Source organism: Sinohyriopsis cumingii, chromosome 14 (assembly GCF_028554795.1).
Source record: "Sinohyriopsis cumingii isolate HCF-2022 chromosome 14, ASM2855479v2, whole genome shotgun sequence".
In the NCBI taxonomy this organism is placed as follows: Eukaryota; Metazoa; Mollusca; class Bivalvia; order Unionida; family Unionidae; genus Sinohyriopsis; species Sinohyriopsis cumingii.
Genome location: NC_142974.1, coordinates 66,218,683 through 66,235,496, shown reverse-complemented (window position 1 = coordinate 66,235,496; position 16,814 = coordinate 66,218,683). Strand labels below are relative to the sequence as shown.

Below are 16,814 nucleotides of genomic sequence, written 5' to 3'. Positions count from 1 at the left end.
GAGAATCTTTGCATCTAAGGTACTTAATTTGTTTAAGTGCCACTGGATGTGCTCATTCACTGATAGTATTATCATTGAATTCTTACTATCAGCATTTAAATAGTGTTAGGACACTACGGATTTAAGAAGCACAACTTGCTAGTTTAATAAAATCAACAAATAATTTATTTCATTAAAATGTAGAGTGAAAATTCAAAAGAAACATTATTCTGAATTAAATCCCCCCCCCCCAAAAAAAACATCTTGAATATTCTATCTTATATTCAAAAGTAAAGGATATTCCGAATCATATCTTATAGTCTTAAATATGATAATGCGCCAAAGTCTTGAATATGCTATTATACCAATGGTCTCCAGTGTACAGATGTACCAACCTTCTTGAATGTAGTTGATATACCAATAGTCTTGGTGTTCCACAAGCATACATTCCACGATCGGTTTGATTGAGTAATTTATAATCTCGCAATAGTGTTTTATAGCAAAAAGTGCCACTGGACGTGCTCATTCTCTGAGAGTATTATCATAGAATTCGCACTATCAGCATTTAATGAGTGTTTCGACTCTACGGATTTAAGAGGCAAATTTAACTTGTTTAATAAAATCAACAAAGAATTTATTTCCCTAAAATACAAAGTGAAAATTCAAAAGAACCATTCTTCTGAATTAAATCCCCCCAAATCTTAAATGTTTTATATTACGTCAAAAAGTGTAAGACATTCCGAATCATGTCCAATAGCCTTGAATACGCTTATGTGCCACCAGTCTTGAATGTACTATTACAACAATGTTATCTAGTGCACATATGTAGCAGCCTTCTTGAATATAGTTGATATACTAATAGTCTTGGTGTTCCACAAGCATGAATTCCAGGATCTCTTTGATTGAATCATTTATAAACTCGAAATATTGTTTTATAGCAAAAAGACAATGAGAACGGTTTAATTCCTATGAATAATTTAAATACACATTCCTTGGTTTCAAATTATATCTCAACCCAAGTAAAGGTGATACTTCAGAATGATCATACAACATGAAGGAAGGCATTGTTCACAATATGATTTGTATACATATTTCGCATGACCTAACACGTAAAATAATTCTCCGAGGAAATTGCCAGGTCTAGGACGCAAATCTAAATAAACATATCGCGTAGGACACAACATCATGACAAAACTCAGGGGTAGGCAAAACATAAGATTAGTTAGGTACAAAAATCTCTACCCACAATCACGAACTTTCCAAGAATCATAATATTGTACCATATGATGTCTTGGGAAAACAATTATGGGGCAGTATCGGATAAACTAGAATATATTTCTGTATTACAAGTGCTGGTGTTTGCATTGAATATCTGAATCATGAACTTTAATTAAATTTGAAACGAACCTTGCATGCAATATCGTTTTGGTAGATGAGCGGTATGTGTAAAACAAGAAAGGAAAATAAGGTTTATTTGATATGTGCCGATGTCCCCGTTTGAAATGGAACGACAGTTTCTTAAAGGAAATATAATATTGGTTGCCGTTCAATCCACGGCACCAATTTATTTGAGCGATATCAGATATTCTTATTCTCTTCTAGTATTATGCAATTTTAATATACTTGTTGACAGCAGAAGTGTAACATCTTCTGGTGGAATTGTTTCTAAAATTGCGGTACGTGTTATACACATATTATGAAACACATATGATATGAAATATTCGCTAATATGAAGAACTGTTTTTATCTTTTTAGCTAAGAGTAAGTAATTTCGAATGAGATAACAAAGATTGTGGAATAAAGTAAATTAGCACATATTCAAACAGGATCAAGTTCATCCCAGAGCATTTGATGTTCTTGATTATTTAAAAGCAGTTCTCGTGACACACAGGAAACTAAATATGTTATATGAAAATATTTGCTCTTAATATGAAGAATATGCATTTACATGAAAGACGTCCTTTTTGCACTCATCATTTTAATGGTAGCCCATCTTTATATTTGATATGAGCACGGTATGAAATAGGCTGTTGGTAGATGAGGTTAAACAGCAAAAAGTAAGGGGACAGTAACATATATGCGGAATGTTCCTTAGTCAATGTTTGAAAAAGTGTTATAATTTGTATCAGAAATAGCAATACTGGCTGCATTTCTTTGCAAGCGAAGGCATCTATTCGGAGCAGAATCGATCATTAAAATGCAAGGTCCCAAGATGTTAAAGCAATAGCGAAACTCTCAATTCTCTCATAGTATCATCGAGTTGTACCATTATCAATAACATCAGGAGTTTAGTAATGTTTGTTGCAATTGTTGATAAGGATTGAGTGCGTACTAGATTATTCGCTAATATGAAAAATATTTCTTCGCTTTAGTCCTTGCTAAGTAATGTGAACTTGAGATAAACGATGTTTGTGTAATGCAAGAAATCAATGCAAATTCTACTCATAATCAATATCAGCTCAGGCCATTTGATGCTTATGATTATTTGTAACGTTTAAAATTTGATATACAATAACTAAATGTGTCATATGATTCTTGGTGCTTTTCCTCCAATGGCGTGGCGGACGTGTGTTATACTAGTAGCGTTTGTTGCAATTGTTCATAATGTATCGGTACGTACTAGATTATTCGCTAATATGAAAAATATTTCTTCATTTCAGTATCAGGTAAGTAATTTCAACTTGCGATAAACTATGTTTGTGTAATGCAAGAAATCATCGCATATTCTACCCATAATGAAGATGAATTTAGGACATTTGATGCTTTGGATTATTTGAAACGTTTAAATTTGATATACATGAACTAAACGTGTCATAGCTTTCCCTCCAATGGTGAGACGGACGTGTGTTATACTAATCGCTCCAAACTGAATAATGTCGGAAGGGTTGTGATACATATCAGGCGTCAGAATAAAAAGTGCCAATGTACAGTACATAGACGTTAGTCAGTGACTCAGATTTTATGAAAACATTACATTTGTAATATTGAAACGCTGATCTGGATTGATAATATATAAGATAAAGATATATAGGTTGTTTACTTTGGAAGCTGAATTCAAATGCACTCAATTTTTCCGAAAGACACAATGTTGTTACGAATGAAAACCCAAGGGAACAATTATGTAGCAGTAAAAGGATGCATTGGAATATGCATTTATATTAAGACAGCCTTTTACGCTCATTATTACAATAATGGTCTTTTTTGAAACCAACACGGCACAAATTAGCCTGTTGTGTAATAGTGGTATGAGTAAAATCACAAAGAAAAATTAGTTCTAGGTGAAATATAAAATCAGACTGTTTCCGATAGGATTATCGTGTCTAAAGGAAACTTAGCATTAGCTCCCTTTCATTTCATGTGCAAATAGTTATTCTACAAAGGAGAGAATCTTTGCATCTAAGGTACTTAATTTGTTTAAGTGCCATTGGACGTGCTCATTCTCTGATAGTATTATCATAGAATTCGTACTATCAGCATTTAAGGAGTGTTTCGACTCTACGGATTTAAGAAGCACACATAACTAGTTTAATAAAATCAAAAATTATTTATTTCCCTAATATTCAAAGTGAAAATTCAAAGAACCATTATTCTGAATTAAATATCGCAAAAGCTTAAATGTTCTATCTTATGGTCATATGTGTAGGATATTCCGAATCATATCCAATAGTCTTAAATATGCTTATGCACCAACAGTCTTGAATGTGCTACTATACCAATGGTCTCCAGTGTACAGATGTAGCAACCTTCTTGAATGTAGTTGATATACAAATAGTCTTGGTGTTCCACAAGCATACATTCCAGGATCTCTTTGATTGAGTGATTTATCGAAATATTGTTTTATAGGAAAAAGACAATGAGAACTGTTTAATTCCTATGAATAATTTAAATACACATTCCTTCGTTTCAAATTATATCTTAACACAAGTAAAGGTGATACCTCAGAATGATCATACAACACGAAGGAAGGCTTTGTTCACAAAATCCTTTGTATACATATTTCGCATGACCTAACACGTAAAAGAATTCTCCGAGGAAATTCCCAGGTCTAGGACTCTAATCTAAATAAACATATTGCTTAGCAGACAACATCATGACAAAAATCAGGGGCAGGCAAAACATAAGATTAGTTAGGTACAAAAATGTCTACCCGCAATCACGAACTTTCTAAGAAACATAATATTATATCATATGATGTCTTGGGAAAACAATTATGGAGCAGTATACGGATAAACTAGAATATCGTGTTTGCATTGAATATTTGAATCATGAACTTTAATTAAATTTGAAACGAACCTTGCATGCAATATCGTTTTGGTAGATGAGCGGTATGTGTAAAACAAGAAAGGAAAATAAGGTTTATTTGATATGTGCCGATGACCCCGTTTCCAATGGAATGACAGTTTCTTAAAGGAAATATAATGTTGGTTGCCGTTCAATCCATGGCACCAATTTATTTGAGCGATATCATATAGTCTTATTCTCTTCTAGTATGATACAATTTTAACATACTTGTTGATAGCAGAATTGTAACATCTTTTGGTGGAATTGTTTCTAAAATTGGGGTACGTGTTATACACATATTATGAAACACATATGAAATATTGGCTAATATGAACAATTTGTCTTTCCTTTTAGCTAAGCGTAAATAATTTCGAATGAGATAACTAAGATTGTGGGAAAAGTAAATTAGCACATATTCAAACAGGATCAAGTTCATCCCAGAGCATTTGATGTTCTTGATTATTTGGAAGCAGTTCGATTGACACACAGGAAACTAAATATGTTATATGAAAATATTTGCTTTTAACATGGAGAATATGCATTTACATATAAGACATCCTTTCTGCACCCATCATTTTAATGATAGCCCATCTTTATATTTGATATGAGCACGGCATGAAATAGGCTGTTGGTAGATGAGGTTAAACAGCAAAAATTATAGGAAATTAAGATATATGCGGAATGTTCCTTAGTCAATGTTTGAGAAAGGGTTATAATTTGTATCAGAGATAGCAATACTGACTGCATTTCTTTCCACGTGAAGGCATTTATTCAGATCAGAGTCGATCATTATCATGCAAGGTCCCAAGATGTTAAAGCAATAGTAAAACTCTCAATTGATTCGTAGTATCATCGAGTTGTACCATTATCAATACTATCAGGAATTTAGTAGTGTTTGTTGCAATTGTTTACAAGGATTCAGTACGTACTATATTATTCGCCAATATGAAAAATATTTCTTCGCTATAGTCTTGGCTAAGTAATTCGAACTTTGAGATAAACGATGTTTCTGTCATGCAAGAAATCAATGCATATTCTACTCATAATCAATATCAGCTCAGGCCATTTGATGCTTATGATTATTTGTAACGTTTAAAATTGATGTACAATAACTAAATGTGTCATATTATTCTTGTTGCTTTTCGTCCAATGGCGTGGCGGACGTTTCTTATAGTAGTCGCTCCAAACTGAATAATTTCGGATTGGTTCGGATACATATCATTAGAAAACTCGCAATTCTCTCATAGTATCATCAAGTTGTACCATTATCATTACTATCAGGAGTTTAGTAGCGTTTGTTGCAATTGTTCATAATGTATCGGTACGTAGTAGATTATTCGCTAATATGAAAACTATTTCTTAGTTTCGGCTTCCGGTAAATAATTTCAACTTGAGATAAACGATGTTTGCGTAAAGCATAAAATCAGTGCATATTCTACCCATAATCAAGATCAATTTAGGCCATTTGATGCTTTGGATTATTTGTAACGTTTAAAATTGATATACAAGAACTAAATGTATCATATGATTCTTGTTCTTTTCGTCCAATGGCCTGGCGGACGTTTGTTATACTACTCGCTCCAAACTGAATAATGTCGGAAGGGTTGTGATACATATCAGGCGTCAGAATAAAAAGTGCCAATGTACAGTACATAGACGTTATTCAGTGACTCAGATTTTATGAAAACATTACATTTGTAATATTGAAACGCTGATCTGGATTGATAATATAAGATAAAGATATATAGGTTGTTTACTTTGGAAGCTGAATTCAAATGCACTCAATTTTTCCGAAAGACACAATGTTGTTACGAATGAAAACCCAAGGGAACAATTATGTAGCAGTAAAAGGATGCATTGGAATATGCATTTATATTAAGACAGCCTTTTACGCTCATTATTACAATAATGGTCTTTTTTGAAACCAACACGGCACAAATTAGCTTGTTGTGTAATAGTGCTATGAGTAAAATCACAAAGAAAAATTAGTTCTAGGTGAAATATAAAATCAGACTGTTTCCGATAGGATTATCGTGTCTAAAGGAAACTTAGCATTAGCTCCCTTTCATTTCATGTGCAAATAGTTATTCTACGAAGGAGAGAATCTTTGCATCTAAGGTACTTAATTTGTTTAAGTGCCATTGGACGTGCTCATTCTCTGATAGTATTATCATAGAATTCGTACTATCAGCATTTAAGGAGTGTTTCGACTCTACGGATTTAAGAAGCACACATAACTAGTTTAATAAAATCAAAAATTTTTTATTTCCCTAATATTCAAAGTGAAAATTAAAAAAAAAACCATTATTCTGAATTAAATATCCCAAAAGCTTAAATGTTCTATCTTGTGGTCATATGTGTAGGATATTCCGAATCATATCCAATAGTCTTAAATATGCTTATGCGCCAACAGTCTTGAATGTGCTACTATACCAATGGTCTCCAGTGTACAGATGTAGCAGCTTTCTTGAATGTAGTTGATATACAAATAGTCTTGGTGTTCCACAAGCATACATTCCAGGATCTCTTTGATTGAGTCATTTATAAACTCGAAATATTGTTTTATAGGAAAAAGACAATGAGAACTGTTTAATTCCTATGAATAATTTAAATACACATTCCTTCGTTTCAAATTATATCTTAACACAAGTAAAGGTGATACCTCAGAATGATCATACAACACGAAGGAAGGCTTTGTTCACAAAATCATTTGTATACGTATTTCGTATGACCTAACACGTAAAAGAATTCTCCGTGGAAATTCCCAGGTCTAGGACTCTAATCTAAATAAACAGATTGCTTAGTAGAAAACATCATGACAAAAATCAGGGGCAGGCAAAACATAAGATTACTTAGGTACAAAAATCTCTACCCGCAATCACGAACTTTCTAAGGAAGTTAATGTTATTTCATATGATGACTTGGGAAAACAATTATGGAGCATTTTACGGATAAACTAGAATATGTTTCCGTATTACAAGTGCTGGTGTCTGCATTGAATATTTGAATCATGAACTTTAATTAAATTTGAAACGAACCTTACATGCAATATCGTTTTGGTAGATGAGCACTATGTGTAAAACAAGAAAGGAAAATAAGGTTTATTTGATATGTGCCGATGACCCCGTTTCCAATGGAAAGACAGTTTCTTAAAGGAAATATAATATTGGTTGCCGTTCAATCCATGGCACCAATTTATTTGAGCGATATCAGATAGTCTTATTCTCTTCTAGTATGATACAATTTTAACATACTTGTTGATAGCAGAATTGTAACATCTTTTGGTGGAATTGTTTCTAAAATTGGGGTACGTGTTATACACATATGAAACACATATGAAATATTGGCTAATATGAACAATTTGTCTTTCCTTTTAGCTAATCGTAAATAATTTCGAATGAGATAACTAAGATTGTGGGAAAAGTAAATTAGCACATATTCAAACAGGATCAAGTTCATCCCAGAGCATTTGATGTTCTTGATTATATAGAAGCATTCGCTCCAAACTGAATAATTTCGGATGGGTTCGGATACATATCAATAGAAAAACTCAATTCTCTCATAGTATCATCAAGTTGTACCATTATCATTACTATCAGGAGTTTAGCAGCGTTTGTTGCAATTGTTCATAATGTATCGGTACGTACTAGATTATTCGCTAATTTGAAAAATATTTCTTCGTTTCAGCCTCCGGTAAGTAATTTCAACTTGAGATAAACGATGTTTGCGTAAAGCATAAAATCAGTGCATATTCTACCCATAATCAAGATCAATTTAGGACATTTGATGCTTTGGATTATTTGAAACGTTTAAATTTGATATACAAGAACTAAATGTGTCATATGAGTCTTGTTGCTTTCCCTCCAATGACGTGACGGACGTGTGTTAGACTAATCGCTCCAAACTGAATAATGTCGGAAGGGTTGTGATACATATCAGGCGTCAGAATAGAAAGTGCCAATGTACAGTACATAGACGTTATTCATTGACTCAGAATTTATAAAAACATTACATTTGTAATATTGAAACGCTGATCTGGATTGATAATATAAGATAAAGATATATAGGTTGTTTACTTTGGAAGCTGAATTCAAATGCACTCAATTTTTCCGAAAGACACAATGTTGTTACGAATGAAAACCCAAGGGAACAATTATGTAGCAGTAAAAGGATGCATTGGAATATGCATTTATATTAAGACAGCCTTTTACGCTCATTATTACAATAATGGTCTTTCTTGAAACCAACACGGCACAAATTAGCTTGTTGTTTAATTAGTGGTATGGGTAAAATCACAAAGAAAAATTAGTTCTAGGTGAAATATAAAACCAGACTGTTTCCGATAGGAGTATCGTGTCTAATGGAAACTTAGCATTAGCTCCCTTTCATTTCATGTGCAAATAGTTATTCTACAAAGGAGAGAATCTTTGCATCTAAGGTACTTAATTTGTTTAAGTGCCATTGGACGTGCTCATTCTCTGATAGTATTATCATAGAATTCGTACTATCAGCATTTAAGGAGTGTTTCGACTCTACGGATTTAAGAAGCACACATGACTAGTTTAATAAAATCAAAAATTATTTATTTCCCTAATATTCAAAGTGAAAATTCAAAGAACCATTATTCTGAATTAAATATCGCAAAAGCTTAAATGTTCTATCTTATGGTCATATGTGTAGGATATTCCGAATCATATCCAATAGTCTTAAATATGCTTATGCACCAACAGTCTTGAATGTGCTACTATGCCAATGGTCTCCAGTGTACAGATGTAGCAACCTTCTTGAATGTAGTTGATATACAAATAGTCTTGGTGTTCCACAAGCATACATTCCAGGGTCTCTTTGATTGAGTGATTTATCGAAATATTGTTTTATAGGAAAAAGACAATGAGAACTGTTTAATTCCTATAAATAATTTAAATACACATTCCTTCGTTTCAAATTATGTCTTAACAGAAGTAAAGGTGATACCTCAGAATGATCATACAACACGAAGGAAGGCTTTGTTCACAAAATCCTTTGTATACATATTTCGCATGACCTAACACGTAAAAGAATTCTCCGAGGAAATTCCCAGGTCTAGGACTCTAATCTAAATAAACAGATTGCTTAGCAGAAAACATCATGACAAAAATCAGGGGCAGGCAAAACATAAGATTAGTTAGGTACAAAAATCTCTACCCGCAATCACGAACTTTCTAAGAAACATAATATTATATCATATGATGTCTTGGGAAAACAATTATGGAGCAGTATACGGATAAACTAGAATATCGTGTTTGCATTGAATATTTGAATCATGAACTTTAATTAAATTTGAAACGAACCTTGCATGCAATATCGTTTTGGTAGATGAGCGGTATGTGTAAAACAAGAAAGGAAAATAAGGTTTATTTGATATGTGCCGATGACCCCGTTTCCAATGGAATGACAGTTTCTTGAAGGAAATATAATGTTGGTTGCCGTTCAATCCATGGCACCAATTTATTTGAGCGATATCAGATAGTCTTATTCTCTTCTAGTATGATACAATTTTAACATACTTGTTGATAGCAGAATTGTAACATCTTTTGGTGGAATTGTTTCTAAAATTGGGGTACGTGTTATACACATATTATGAAACACATATGAAATATTGGCTAATATGAACAATTTGTCTTTCCTTTTAGCTAAGCGTAAATAATTTCGAATGAGATAACTAAGATTGTGGGAAAAGTAAATTAGCACATATTCAAACAGGATCAAGTTCATCCCGGAGCATTTGATGTTCTTGATTATTTGGAAGCAGTTCGATTGACACACAGGAAACTAAATATGTTATATGAAAATATTTGCTTTTAACATGGAGAATATGCATTTACATATAAGACATCCTTTCTGCACCCATCATTTTAATGATAGCCCATCTTTATATTTGATATGAGCACGGCATGAAATAGGCTGTTGGTAGATGAGGTTAAACAGCAAAAATTATAGGAAATTAACATATATGCGGAATGTTCCTTAATCAATGTTTGAGAAAGGGTTATAATTTGTATCAGAGATAGCAATACTGGCTGCATTTCTTTCCACGTGAAGGCATTTATTCAGATCAGAGTCGATCATTATCATGCAATGTCCCAAGATGTTAAAGTAATAGTAAAACTCTCAATTGATTCGTAGTATCATCGAGTTGTACCATTATCAATACTATCAGGAATTTAGTAGTGTTTGTTGCAATTGTTCACAAGGATTCAGTACGTACTATATTATTCGCCAATATGAAAAATATTTCTTCGCTATAGTCTTGGCTAAGTAATTTGAACTTTGAGATAAACGATGTTTCTGTAATGCAAGAAATCAATGCATATTCTACTCATAATCAATATCAGCTCAGGCCATTTGATGCTTATGATTATTTGTAACGTTTAAAATTGATGTACAATAACTAAATGTGTCATATTATTCTTGTTGCTTTTCGTCCAATGGCGTGGCGGACGTTTCTTATAGTAGTCGCTCCAAACTGAATAATTTCGGATTGGTTCGGATACATATCATTAGAAAACTCGCAATTCTCTCATAGTATCATCAAGTTGTACCATTATCATTACTATCAGGAGTTTAGTAGCGTTTGTTGCAATTGTTCATAATGTATCGGTACGTACTAGATTATTCGCTAATATGAAAACTATTTCTTAGTTTCGGCTTCCGGTAAGTAATTTCAACTTGAGATAAACGATGTTTGCGTAAAGCATAAAATCAGTGCATATTCTACCCATAATCAAGATCAATTTAGGCCATTTGATGCTTTGGATTATTTGTAACGTTTAAAATTGATATACAAAAACTAAATGTATCATATGATTCTTGTTGCTTTTCGTCCAATGGCCTGGCGGACGTTTGTTATACTACTCGCTCCAAACTGAATAATGTCGGAAGGGTTGTGATACATATCAGGCGTCAGAATAAAAAGTGCCAATGTACAGTACATAGACGTTATTCAGTGACTCAGATTTTATGAAAACATTACATTTGTAATATTGAAACGCTGATCTGGATTGATAATATAAGATAAAGATATATAGGTTGTTTACTTTGGAAGCTGAATTCAAATGCACTCAATTTTTCCGAAAGACACAATGTTGTTACGAATGAAAACCCAAGGGAACAATTATGTAGCAGTAAAAGGATGCATTGGAATATGCATTTATATTAAGACAGCCTTTTACGCTCATTATTACAATAATGGTCTTTTTTGAAACCAACACGGCACAAATTAGCTTGTTGTGTAATAGTGGTATGAGTAAAATCACAAAGAAAAATTAGTTCTAGGTGAAATATAAAATCAGACTGTTTCCGATAGGATTATCGTGTCTAAAGGAAACTTAGCATTAGCTCCCTTTCATTTCATGTGCAAATAGTTATTCTACGAAGGAGAGTATCTTTGCATCTAAGGTACTTAATTTGTTTAAGTGCCATTGGACGTGCTCATTCTCTGAAAGTATTATCATAGAATTCGTACTATCAGCATTTAAGGAGTGTTTCGACTCTACGGATTTAAGAAGCACACATAACTAGTTTAATAAAATCAAAAATTATTTATTTCCCTAATATTCAAAGTGAAAATTAAAAAAAAAAACATTATTCTGAATTAAATATCCCAAAAGCTTAAATGTTCTATCTTGTGGTCATATGTGTAGGATATTCCGAATCATATCCAATAGTCTTAAATATGCTTATGCGCCAACAGTCTTGAATGTGCTACTATACCAATGGTCTCCAGTGTACAGATGTAGCAACCTTCTTGAATGTAGTTGATATACAAATAGTCTTGGTGTTCCACAAGCATACATTCCAGGATCTCTTTGATTGAGTCATTTATAAACTCGAAATATTGTTTTATAGCAAAAAGACAATGAGAACTGTTTAATTCCTATGAATAATTTAAATACACATTCCTTCGTTTCAAATTATATCTTAACACAAGTAAAGGTGATACCTCAGAATGATCATACAACACGAAGGAAGGCTTTGTTCACAAAATCATTTGTATACGTATTTCGTTTGACCTAACACGTAAAAGAATTCTCCGTGGAAATTCCCAGGTCTAGGACTCTAATCTAAATAAACAGATTGCTTAGTAGAAAACATCATGACAAAAATCAGGGGCAGGCAAAACATAAGATTAGTTAGGTACAAAAATCTCTACCCGCAATCACGAACTTTCTAAGGAAGTTAATGTTATATCATATGATGACTTGGGAAAACAATAATGGAGCATTTTACGGATAAACTAGAATATGTTTCTGTATTACAAGTGCTGGTGTTTGCATTGAATATTTGAATCATGAACTTTAATTAAATTTGAAACGAACCCTGCATGCAGTATCGTTTTGGTAGATGAGCGGTATGTGGGAAACAAGAAAGGAAAATAAGGTTTATTTGAAAGGTGCCGTAGACCCTGTTTCAAATGGAATGATCGTTTCTTAAGGGAAATATAATATTGGTTGCCGTTGAATCCATATGATAATCCGTATTCGACGCTACAACGATCTTTTGTATGCAAGGCACCAATTTATTTAAATGATATCATATATTATTATTCTCTTCTACTACTATAAAAGTTTTAACATACTTGTTGATAGCAGAATTGTAACATCTTTTGGTGGAATTGTTTCTAAAATTGCGGTACGTGTTACACACACATTATGAAACACATATGAAATATTCGCTAATATGAAAAAATGTTTTTTCTTTTAGGAAGAGGAAGAAATTTAACTGAGGTAACTCTGATTGTGGAATAAAGTAAATTAGCGCATATTCGATCAGGATCAAGTTCAGCCCAGAGCATTTGATGTTCTTGATTTTTTAGAAGCAGTTCGATTGACACACAGGAAACTAAATATATTATATGAAAATATTTGCTTTTAATATGGAGAATATGCATTTACATGTAATATAGGCTTTTGCGCTCATCATTTTAATGATAGCCCATCTTTATATTTGATATGAGCACGGCATGAAATAGGCTGTTGGTAGATGAGGTTAAACAGCAAAATGTAAGGGGAAATTAACATATATGCGGAATGTTCCTTAGTCAGTGTTTGAAAAGGGGTTATAATTTGTATCAGAAATATCAAGACTGGCTGCATTTCTTTCCACGTGAAGGCATGTATTTAGAGCAGAATCGATCATTATCATGCAAGGTTCCAAGATGTAAAAGCAATAGCAACACTCTCAATTCTCTCATAGTATCATCAAGTTGTACCATTATCATTACTATCAGAAGTTTGGTAGCATTTGTTGCAATTGTTCATAAGGATTCAGTACGTACTAGATTATTCGCTAATATGAAAAATGTTTCTTCGTTTGAGTCTCCGGTAAGTAATTTCAACTTGAGAGAAACTATGTGTAATGCAAGAAAGCAGCGCATATTCTACCCATAATCAAGCTCAATTTAGGCCATTTGATGCTTATGATTATTTGAAAAGTTTAAAATTGATATACAATAACTAAATGTGTTATATGAGTGTTGTTGCTTTCCCTCCAATGTCGTGGCTGACGTGTGTTATACTAATCGCTCCAAAGTGAATAATGTCGGAAGAGTTCGGATACATATCAGGCGTCAGAATAGAAAGTGCCAATGTACAGTACATAGTCGTTATTCACTGACTCAGAATTCATGAAATCATTACATTTGTAATATTGAAACTCTGATCTGGATTGATATTATAATTTAACATATATAGGTTGATTTGTTTGGAAGCTGAATTTAAATGCACTCACTTTTTCCGAAAGACACAATGTTGTTACGTATGACAACCCAAGGGAACAATTATGTAGCTATGAATAATTTAGATTGATGATTTTTTTCTTTGGAATGATATGTGGACGCAACTGAATATTATATCAGAGAATGATTATACAATACGATGAAAGCAATGTTTACATAATCCTTTATTTACATATCCCGGAGGACCTAAGATACAATAGATCATCTCAGAGAAAACTCCAGGATTAGAACTTAAATCGAAATAAACATTTATGTTTATAGGCAACAACATCACAACATGTAAATTATGAGGCTGCCTTTTGCACTGCATAAAATGAAAATACATGGCAATTTCAGTTATATAAGCCATAATAATATTTGCAGTGTCAATCAATTTTTGGGTTTGTTTCTACGTGTTTAACTTTATTGTTGAACAATAAATCAATATACGTGTTAATTTACAATGATAATAATAATAATAATAATAATAATAATAATAATAATAATGAAAATAATGATGATAATATAATAATGATAATAATATTAGTAATAATAATAATAATAATAATAATAATAATAATAATAATAATAATAATAATTTCAATTCTAGTGGTCATGACGATGCAGCAAAGAGGATATTCAGTGTCCGATATCCAGCAACATATTCAGATTGTGCACCTTTGATATGTTTTCATCATTATTATATGAATTGACACAATTTAATGTAAACTTGCAACCTGTACATTATTATCCTTACTTTTTAAATTTATGTTGCAAATAGGTTTTGGAGCTATATAGGTATTTCGTCTGGTATTAGTGTTTTATGTGTCTTTAAACTTATTTACATGCGAAAGTTTTGACGATATTGTGCATACAAAATAATCGAAAAGACGTTTAGGCGATATTGTTTGTTCATAACAAGATTGATACGAATGTTATTTCCTTTTTCGTATTTAAGACTATATTTATAAACCAATATCTGGTTCTGGAACAATGTTTGAAAGAGTTAAAAGCATAGGCCATTTCGTTGTTTGAAAATTAAAAACTACTTACATAAATTAGGCAATAGCATACTTTCGTCAGGTGCCATCCACACATATGGCTGTTGGAAATTAACTCGATAGCATTCTTTCTCAAATCTCTTACTTAAAACTTATTCATGACGACAATTCCTTATGTTTATTAATACAGGCGTCTTCATATAAATGTATACTGTAACTGCAGTATATTTCCCGTGACCACTAAAACTTTTTTTAGGTGTTGGAATATGTCTAGTGTCGATGAATCCAATAGCATGCATTAGCATATGTCATTTTCAATATATTTTTTTACGGTAGAAAATATAAATCGTTATTATTAGAGTATTGTAGGTCAATTTAGAATGAAGTAATTAAAATTGAAATTACTCAATCTGTAAAATTATTGCTGTTGGAATATATATGGGTATGTTATAAAGGTTTGATAAAATGTAAAGCGTATTTTATCCCGAGCTTTAAATAAAATTGCTGGTTTATTTTCTTCTTGTAGGTGGGCCATTTTTTGTTAGTATCACAAAATTTGTTCATGGAATGTAAATTTATCCTGCACATGATCATATGAGTTATATAAATAACGAGGAAACTGTATGAAAAATATTTCTCTGAATCTTTCACATGACATATGTTATTTCTTTCCTAGTGTGACTAGTGTATGTGACTTGATTTATATCGAAACACTTGACTTTATTTGATATGTTTGAATGTAATCTTCAAATGTAAATAGACAAAAACACAATTTTGCAATGAGGTCTTTCAATCAAAAGCATTTATTACAAGTGAACTAAGGTCATTCAAAATTAAATTAAGAATTTAACAAACGTTATTATTAAGCAGTTCTTGATAAAGTTTCTGCTTCTATGTCTGTCATAATTTCGATGTAGGTTAATTCGAAAACTTCCGTTAGAAATGTAATATATTGTGAATGATATTCTTACGGAAGATTGATGATTAAAGAAATACGAAGATACCGTAAGCAAACAGTGCAATGGATAAATTGTATTACTTTGAACTTGCATAAGCCTCTTTGAAAATTTTTGGGAAACATTTTAGATTGCAAGTTTCTCTTTTCAGCCTAAAATAGATATTTTTGAAAAATACGGATTTTTTATGTAATAATTTCTTTAGTGTGTATGTGTGGATTCTTTGCAGGATAAAGTAAATTGTAGACATTACTTAGCTGTGTTATTAATTTGACCTGTTTGTAGACGTTGATTATGGATTTAAATGTTTTAAGATTAAGACTTTATTGTACCAACATATAATATTACCAGTATCATTTGGAATTTGCTATATGTTTTAACTGTTCAAATATAGAGCATAATAAAACTCAGAAATTTTAATCACACGTGTCCTTGTTTCCGTTTCAATGGTTGCGCTTGCTTTAAAAGGGATCGTATTTAATCACATCTGATTTTAGAAATAATTAGTTTGGGAAAAGTTTGGAAGATCATGTCAAAGTCGTTTGCTAAACATAATAAAACATCATCATCAAAATGTTTAATTTAGGATTTACTCATTTATAGTAGAATCAGCAAAATTATTTATTATTTGCAGATTTTTACATAGATATCTGTTTAGTTAGTTTTGGGAATGGTTCATATTTATAGTTGTGAGCACCTTTTGGAGGTACTTAGTCTCAACTTTTCCGATGTAAATTCATTACTAGTGCAATGTGTGTGATTTGTTCTTTATCCGATCTGATTCACCTGAATTGATTTATATTTGTTTTAATTGCAAAATATAAAGTATAAAGAGAGTAAAGC

At 32.0% G+C, this 16,814-nt stretch overlaps 1 long non-coding RNA gene across 1 annotated transcript; it reads left to right on the top strand.

Annotated features, from left to right (window-relative positions):
• The first annotated feature begins 8,858 nt into the window (after positions 1 to 8,858).
• Positions 8,859 to 16,391, top strand: LOC149784034 (uncharacterized). Its single transcript, XR_016413728.1, has 2 exons — positions 8,859 to 13,025; positions 14,625 to 16,391. It is a non-coding gene; the product is annotated as an uncharacterized LOC149784034 (long non-coding RNA).
• Positions 16,392 to 16,814: the final 423 nt, after the last annotated feature.